General features: G+C 34.4%; 1 long non-coding RNA gene across 1 annotated transcript; it reads left to right on the plus strand.

Moving 5' to 3' along the window:
• The first annotated feature begins 7,102 nt into the window (after positions 1-7,102).
• LOC130012470 (uncharacterized) lies at positions 7,103-9,324 on the plus strand. The gene is made up of 3 exons (XR_008787904.1): positions 7,103-7,678; positions 8,162-8,312; positions 8,632-9,324. It is a non-coding gene; the product is annotated as an uncharacterized LOC130012470 (long non-coding RNA).
• Positions 9,325-9,893: the final 569 nt, after the last annotated feature.

Raw genomic sequence — 9,893 nt, forward strand, 5'->3', positions numbered from 1 at the left:
AAAAAATTAAAATTATTAATACATATTAAATAATTCTTGTTTGAAAAAAATATTGATTTTAAAAGTTAAAAATGCACTTTTTGACAAAATGTCGTCACTGCCGGTGTCAATTTTAAATTGTAATCAATTTGATACGACGCATACTTGCTTTTTGAATCAAATGGTGTCACTTTTGTGAAAATCCAATAATAATTGACTATTTTACAGGCAAAATAACGAAAATAGTGACTTATGCAAAATTGCCCATTTCTAGGTAACTGCTTATATTACAAACTAATTTTAACATACATTTTCTTCGTATAGATTATAGCTACAAGTTTATAAAAGTTACGTAGAAATATCTGAAAATCTGAAAAGCCTGAATGGGTTGTAAATAGGTCAATTTTACACCTTTTTTCACCTCTTAATCGAATTTGCTCGAAAATGAAATCGAAATTAAAAAAAACTGTTCCCAACATTTTGTGCGCCTTTAAAGGGCACACTCTTTTAGTTATATCAGTTTTTTAAAAAAATAATATTTGCTTTCGAAAAATGGTACCTAACTGTCAAAATTGTAGTTTTTGGTAAAATTAAGCCACTTCCGGTGCGGACAGATAACTCTATTGGTAACAAAAAAAATGACAATTGAGACAATGGAGTATGTGAACTTTGTTTTATACAAATCGAGCAATAAATAATTAATCTAGGACTGAACAACTGAATTAGCCAATGGCGGCCAAGGAAAATTACTGAGACAAAAAATGTCACATTTTTGCCCAAGTCAGATGACTCGTTAATTTTGTGTAAAACACGACTAAAAAATGTTCATTAATAAAAAAGTTTATTGTAAAAATTTAAATTTTCAAATTTCGAACGACAAAAGCCATAGATGAATGTTGGAAATTGAAAAATGTGAGATATCCATTGTCTCGGAAAAGATTCAGGGTTTCCAAAAATGTGAATTGTTTTAAAGTAGGTAAAGAATTTGCGAAACCACGGCCGATTTTTGATTTATTGCTACCGTTCAAAATTCGGCCACTTCCGGTCTGCGCAGAAGTTTCAAAAGTACTTTATCGAGTAACCACTACATGGTTTCCCGAGAGAAAATTGAACCCTAGATCGATATCTGTTTTCGATCATGGAGAAATAGGCTCCCGCGGTAAATAATAATATTAATAATAATAATAATAATTTTAGTAATCTCAATAGGCTTTAAGACAAAGTCTGAAAGCCTAACTAGACCTGCAAGCAGCACTGAACCAGCTTTCAGGAATCAGACAGGAAGTGTGTCATACAATAGCCTATTTATCGAGCTACCAAACGATACTTTAGATGTTTTGATGCGTAATGTCAATTGTGACTAGTTCAACTCAATTTAACATTTTCCATGTCACCGGAAATGACGAAATTTGGGTAAAAACTGTATTTATAGCCTTAGAAACAAATAATTTATTGAAATGAGTCGTATTTGTTGTTTGTTTAATATTTTGATATTTGATTCTAATCAACTAATAGAATGAACCCATACGATAATATAGGTATCACAAAATGGTAGAGAAATAGGTAATTTTCAACAGGTCACTTTTCAAGGTTTTTTGTCCATAAAAGTGTCAATTATTATTCGATTTTCATGAAATTTTCACTATGTGATACCTAATGCCATTTACGATTTCATACAAGTAATTTAAGATTTTCATTATCACCGGAAGTAACGTCATTTTGGCAAAAACTGTATTTTTAGCTTTCAAAACAGATATTTTATTCAAATGAGTCTGAGTTGTTATGTTTTTAAAATTATGATATTTGATTCCAATCAACAAATAGAATAAACCCATACGATCATACAGATTCCAGAAAATGGTTTCTAACTTGTATGGTTGCAGAGCAATTGACGGTTTTCTACAAGTCACTTTTTAAGGTTTTTGGTCTATAAAAGTGGCAATTATTATTCGATTTACATAAAATTTTCACCATGTGATGCCTTATGCCATTTCTGATTTCATAAAACTAATTGAATATTTTCATTATCACCGGAAGTACTGTACACTTACATGTAACAAATATATAAAATGAATTGATATTGCTGGATTTGGTTGATTCGGCGTCCATTTTATTTGATGTGTGCAATGATGAGGTGGAAACCTGTTTAATGGTTTCATTGGTACCGGAAGTGACATATGTTTAGGGTAACGTGGCACCGGTGAAACCCGTCATTACTGCATCGCAGTTCTAGTTATTATTAAGCTTTCATATTACATATGAAAGCTTATTGTTTCTGTTAAGATTATTAAGCTTTCATATTACATATGAAAGCTTATTGTTTCTGTTAAGATTATTATTAAGCTTTCATATTACATATGAAAGCTTATTGTTTCTGTTAAGATTATTATTGTTATTTTTTTTTTGTGTTTTGTCCACAAATCGGATTTCTCAGAATCTAACCATAGGATCGTTCTGAAACTTTTACCTATCCCCCCAAAAATGGGTGGTGGCTGTTGATTAAATATATTTTCAAAACGTTTTACGAATCCGAAATCACCGAATTTTACGAAGGAATGCATTTGACCTACAATGCTGTAACTCTGTGACTATTTGACCTATTTTACTAATTCTTTTTTCTTTGAGTATCTTGAAACATTTACTTCAAATCTGCAATTTCGGATTTTGGCATTTCGAAAATTCGTCGCTGTCATTTCGAACCGGAAGTTATTACCAATTTGACAACTTCTTTAATAGTTGTGCGATTTTCGTGAAATTTAGAATGTTAGTAGATCTTGTCAATGCGACTCCAATGATGTCCTTGGAAATTTTCTAAATTATCTCCCCTTGGTGAAATTAAGGATCAAAGTTTTCAAAAAAATCGTCGAAATATAGGTCAGAATGACCTAAAAAAAAAATTCGATACTAGACAAGTAATTACTGATTCGTACACAAAATATGGAGTTTGTCGATCGAACCGGAAGTGCCACCATCTTTAAACGTGAAAAATCAAAAAGGCTTTTTTGCTATTTTACTTACAGACTCGGGCGTCATATTTTCGGAATCCTGGAAGGAATACCTAAAAATCTATCGGATCAGAATTTTGATTTCGGTCACGTGATGGTCACCATTTTGAATTGAAAATGAAAAATAGAAGCAATTTGAAGGGCCGGGACTTTGGAACACAAGAACTCTCCTTCTAATTAAGCTATTTGTTGATTCTTTAGGGCACGATGACATTGGTTATAATGAATGGAGGGCGATGAAACTCTTGTCAATCGAGAGGCTAATAGCTGGCCTGTTGTGTGAAATCATTGTATCATTTTTTATTCGAATTTCTCCTTTGATGTTTTCCGTGCCGACAAGGTTGTTTTCGAGTTTAGCTGGATTTGACTTCGCGCATGCGCTACGCTGGAACCAAAGGTACCATGAGTACTAAATTCCGGCGAGCAACTTTTCACGTTGGTACCTAGGTACCCTGAAAATTTCAAGGTGATACCTGCATTCGTTCATGTCGTTTGTTCTTGTCACCTGCCTTTCGTCGTTTTTTTTTTAAGTCAATTTACGGCTTCCATGAGGGGAAAAAAGTGGAATTTCGCCGTGACACCGGCACCGATTGTCCGAAAACCATGAAATTTGGACACAATACGTCCATTACCACCCCGGACTCTGTGCCTTACCCCCATTTTGATCCCATTAAAAAAAAAGAGTTTTAGCAAAAAAACGATTTTCGGAATTTAATATTGGTTTTAACCCTGTACCCAGACAAGATATAGATATTATTATAATCCCTATGAAATATTTTAATTATTTACTGCTATAATATGAATTATCACTTATTCCCCGTTAAATAAATATCGGTCACCGGGTGCAGCTGTACAACTTCAAGGACCCTGGCTTCAAGTCAATTTACGGCTTCCATGAGGGGAAAAAAGTGGAATTTCGCCGTGACACCGGCACCGATTGTCCGAAAACCATGAAATTTGGACACAATACGCCCATTACCACCCCGGACTCTGTGCCTTACTCCCATTTTGATCCGATTAAAAATAAAAAAGTTTTAGCAAAAAAACGATTTTCGGAATTTAATATTGGTTTTAATTAATTTTGAAATTGCAAATGCAAAGAGATTTTATCGCCTCTTCCGTATGTGATAGGTACTGGTACTATACACATTATCCTTAAAAGACACTAGAAACCGAAATCGCCTATTTTGACCTTTTTTGACTGCTGAGGCATCCAAATCTCTGGAATTTCTAGCGGTTGGCTGCGCCGCGATGATATTTATCACATACTAAATTGAGAAAAATCCTCAGATACCAAGAACAATAAAAATTCGATAAAATATGGCAATTTTTTAAGCAAAAAACCTTTGATTGTTGGGGGCGGGTTTTGAATTTATTTTGAACGTTCTCGGAATCCAACACTCTTCTATTTTTAATATGTGATAGCTAGAATCCCAAGGTACATTCTGTGCATATTTGAAGGCAATCGGAGCACAGGAACGTTGCCTGGGCAGAGCAAATCAAAGGCTTCTTCGTCTTATGACCTTAAACACTGCGTATAAATTTAAAGTCAATCGGATATTAACAGCAAAAGGGGGGCGACGACAATATACGACCACATTTCAATGTGGGCCTATAAAAAGTAAATCATTGCCAATAGAAAAGACCCACCTTTCCCCCAACAACAACCATGTAATGCACTAGCTATAATGGGGATTTTTCTGGAACACAGCGAAATGGGTCTTTTAAAATGTTCACAAGTGTATCACAAGGAGGGTTTGCTTCTTCTCTATGGGACACCCGATACCACTTCTCAACGAGGAATTCAGTCACACAGCCAACACCATTTTGTATGTTTGTGTAATCTTTATTCAGTATAAATCAAGTAATACAAATAAAAAAATACTTGGATTGATGAAAACATAATTTTTGAGAGTTATTCATACATGTAGCATAATTGTTCTTATTTAAAAAATGTACATGATTACATGTTTGTCATAAACAACATTAAATAAACAATCATGTTTCTTCACGATAACAGTAACAGTATAACAATTGTATGAAATATATTTTCCTTTATTTTTTTTTATTTTTAGAAAGGCCACTTCCTTGGTTTAAAATATATCATAAATTGTAGTTATCTAACATATACTTCCATGTATGTTTATCTAACAGATTACCACGTCGCCTTATCTAACAGAGAGTAAATGGTATACAATATCAAATTATAATCTACCAGCATTACTTGTTTCAGTAATTTAATCGTGTGTTATTCTTGTATTTAAGTGAGAAGAGTGAATAAACTATCATGGGTTGAAACAAATATATTGGAGTAGAAATAAACATTGTATATTGGTTTGCAAATAAATAATTGGTACAGATAATGCAATGTCATACAACATACTTTTTGGATTCGGTACAAATACAACCTTTTTATCATCAATGAAAATAATGTGATTTCAAAGTAACGATGAATAAAAAAACATTGCTTATATAAAGTACATGTAATTGGGTTCATTTAATTCACTTTGTATCTATAATATACATGTAGTATTAAACAATAAATATATTGATTAATGCCAATTCTATACAAATCTCATAGTTGTATTCATGTTTTCTTTACCATAACAAGAAACAGTACAACAGATTTAGTAACAATATATTCCTTTCTACATCCGTCAGAGTGGTTGATGATTCATAGATTCTAATAACCCCTTTTGAAGTTTATATGAAAGCTTTGATATCTGCTATGCAGATCTAGTTAAGCTTTCATATTACATATGAAAGCTTATTGTTTCTGTTAAGATTATTAAGCTTTCATATTACATATGAAAGCTTATTGTTTCTGTTAAGATTATTATTGTTATTTTTTTTTGTGTTTTGTCCACAAATCGGATTTCTCAGAATCTAACCATAGGATCGTTCTGAAACTTTTACCTATCCCCCCAAAAATGGGTGGTGGCTGTTGATTAAATATATTTTCAAAACGTTTTACGAATCCGAAATCACCGAATTTTACGAAGGAATGCATTTGACCTACAATGCTGTAACTTTGTGACTATTTGACCTATTTTACTAATTCTTTTTTCTTTGAGTATCTTGAAACATTTACTTCAAATCTGCAATTTCGGATTTTGGCATTTCGAAAATTCGTCGCTGTCATTTCGAACCGGAAGTTATTACCAATTTGACAACTTCTTTAATAGTTGTGCGATTTTCGTGAAATTTAGAATGTTAGTAGATCTTGCCAATGCGACTTCAATGATGTCCTTGGAAATTTTCTAAATTATCTCCCCTTGGTGAAATTAAGGATCAAAGTTTTCAAAAAAATCGTCGAAATATAGGTCAGAATGACCTAAAAAAAAAATTCGATACTAGACAAGTAATTACTGATTCGTACACAAAATATGGAGTTTGTCGATCGAACCGGAAGTGCCACCATCTTTAAACGTGAAAAATCAAAAAGGCTTTTTTGCTATTTTACTTACAGACTCGGGCGTCATATTTTCGGAATCCTGGAAGGAATGACTAAAAATCTATCGGATCAGAATTTTGATTTCGGTCACGTGATGGTCACCATTTTGAATTGAAAATGAAAAATAGAAGCAATTTGAAGGGCCGGGACTTTGGAACACAAGAACTCTCCTTCTAATTAAGCTAGAATGTTCAAACTTGGTGTAGGCGTTCACTAGGTCAATGTCATGATTGAGTTCAAAGATGAGCATTTTTTACCTAGGGTAAGCAGAGATAAGCAAGCTGATTTGTTGATTCTTTAGGGCACGATGACATTGGTTATAATGAATGGAGGGCGATGAAACTCTTGTCAATCGAGAGGCTAATAGCTGGCCTGTTGTGTGAAATCATTGTATCATTTTTTGAAAATGTCCGGGGTAGCCGAAAAAAGGAGATCGAAATCCAAAAAGTCGTATTTTTACGATTTGGGGCATTTTTAGAGGTCGTGTAAAGTAAAATAAAGCATGCATATACATATATTATTGATATTAAATATATCATATAAAAAACTAAACAATGAATCAGCTGTCATTGACAGATTTTATATTATAAGCATGGTCAGTGGAAGGTCAGCGTATTGTCTAACTTGAACTCACTGACTCCGTAACATTATTGTGGGTATGGTATAAGCTGAATTTGATGAGATGCACATATCTCGTATGACTATTTGGTACTTACAGTGTTAGACTTTGTCGTAACGTAAATCAAATTTACGCTGTATTATTCATTACCAAGGATTTAGAAAGGAACGAGAACAATTATTTACAAAATCTCGCTGGGATAAATTCCGTGAATGTGCCCATGAATGGCTAAAACTTGATGGGCGAGCGAAATGGATAGCTGAACAGGCAACTTCGGGTGATATAATCAAACAAGGAATTTATCGACGCGCCAAAAGATACTGGATTTCACCCAACATGCTACAGGCCTTTTACAGACAAATTCCGAATTGGGTCTGCCCGTAATCGTATAGATAAAGAAAAATTAAAATCCCCGGCTACAATCCAACCAGGGAATAGCGGGAGTGTAGACGATCTGGGACCTAGCTCTCCAAACAAATTACGCTCCTGAAGCAAAAAGAAAGAGTAAATCGGTGCTGCCTGTTGTGTGTATTATATGTAAAAAACGTGACAGATTTGTCACTGTTGGAGAAAATAGGAAGAAGGATGTATTAACACAGACTCAGACCCAAACAGGCTCAGGTAGGCCTAATGTTAATATTATGTTACTTACTAAATTTATAATTATTACTAATAAATATTAAATATATTCATCCTACAGTTTTTAATTATTGTGTTGTTGTTTTTGTTGTAAATGGAATCAGAAGTGCTACTGCAATCACTGTAAAATTGTTATGAAGCTAGCCAGTAAAGCCCTTTACCCCATTTGTTGATTTGGCACAGTCATTGGTTAAAGTGTTGCACATTTGCTTGCACAAGGGATGAAACATAGAGAAGTTAACTTGTTTTTTATTTTCTTGGCCCACTTGTAGGTGCCTTGCTAAGACGATCTGTCTCTAGACCATTTTCGCTCACACAAAGGATCTGAACTAAACCGCATGCCAGAGTTGACCAGCCAGGTACATGTACATGTAGGCCTCAAAGTGACATTCCCTCCCCCACCCTTGAGCACAAACAACAGTCAACGCTATATGGTGTATAATTTGTTTGCAAATTTGTTTGTAGGCCAACTGTTGAAAGCTGCTGAATTGAAAGAGGATGAAGATATTTTAAGGCATATCAGAGGGCAAGATTGTGTGGCCATTGAGGTCAGATATCACCAAAAATGTTATAGGCAATATACATGTACTGAATTTCTTAGACAGTTATCAGAAAGGTAAATATTTGTGATGTTTTTTTTATTTGTATTCTCCGCCTTCTTGCCACTGGTATTATTCAAATAAAACTGAACCATGGGTGAGTCCTGAAATTACTATGTTTTTGTCCAGTGGACGTTAAACCGCAATTCTCCTCTCTATCTCTCCTTGTACTGCTAATGCCTTCCTGTCTTCATTAGCTGGTTTCTGCATGAAAATAAGATGTTAACCCCTGTGTAAGTGTCTTTTTCCTCTGTTGTACGAAATTAATGAGAGTAAACCAAGCTCCAGAATTTTGTTTTAATTGTGTACATGTATATGTTTATTTATATTTTTCAGCAAAGATGACTAGCCCTCCGTCGAATATTAAACCACATACAATATATTCTGTGAAGATGTCATAAGAGAAAGAATCATAAATGGCCAGCAAAGTTGTCTTGTACTGAGAGAGAGAGAGAGAGAGAGAGAGAGAGAGAGAATGGGGTTTAACGTCCACTCAACACAAACTAGGTCATTTTGGGACTAACATACGGTTTCAATTTTATTTCAATAATTCGCTTGCGCGTATGGGTCTTTAGCAGTGAGAGGAAACCGGAGTGCCCGGAGGAAACCCACGAGGTTGAGAAGACGCCTCTATCTCCATGCCACATACGCTCACACCTGGGATCAAAGCCACAGCCACAAGCCAGAGGTGACCGACCAGCTAGAGGTCGAAGCGCGGCACTCTAGGCCATCCCAACCCCCCTTTCTTGTACAGACCTGTGCATGTGTAGTCAATGTGAAAATGAAAAAAAAACTGTTAAAGAGACCGAATTTGATGTTAATACATTTAGTGACAGTAATGATGATAATGAAGATTAACTTTGATGACATTTGATGTGCAGAGTAACTGTTTAATTTTGATTTTCAATGATTGTTTCACTTTAATAAATAATTTCACAACTGTTCATCCTGTTTTCTAACCTTTCCCTTCATTCCAGCCCAGATACACAATTATTTTTTTTAACTTATATCTACATGTATGTTTGTAATTTGACCATTAATCATATCCGAAATAGTAGTTCACAGCTACATGTACAGTTGTAAAAATACTGTAGTGGCTAATTGAAAGGGAACATGTATGTGGGTTTAGAATGTTTATCTTAGTGGAAAAAAATCATGTGGTTCAATGCTTATAAAGTGCTACTGATCTCCATTATTTCAAAAGCATATCACTCAACTACTGTCAAACATATCCCCTGGCTAGAATATGCTACAAATCGACTCTAGCATGTTCCATACAAGCGATAATTTCTGAGCAAACATCCAACAACCAACCCTAACAGGCCCTTGAGATCCAACAAACAAAATAATTATTGGGCTTGTTTGCCCACACCTGGTCTTATGATTCATACAAGACCTGATAGTCTATCAATTACAGGCATTTGACAGAAAGGGAGATAATTCTTTTTTACCGTTAATGGATTTCCACAATTCTTTATTCACCCATGACATTTGTGTTTTGAGCATTTTTATTTACATCAAAATCTGTCCAATAAACTGTTCATTGCCAAGGATGAAGGCATGAGGTGTTTTACCAACTATTTAATTTTATGTCAACT

This window comes from Patella vulgata, chromosome 4, assembly GCF_932274485.2.
Source record: "Patella vulgata chromosome 4, xgPatVulg1.2, whole genome shotgun sequence".
In the NCBI taxonomy this organism is placed as follows: domain Eukaryota; kingdom Metazoa; phylum Mollusca; class Gastropoda; family Patellidae; genus Patella; species Patella vulgata.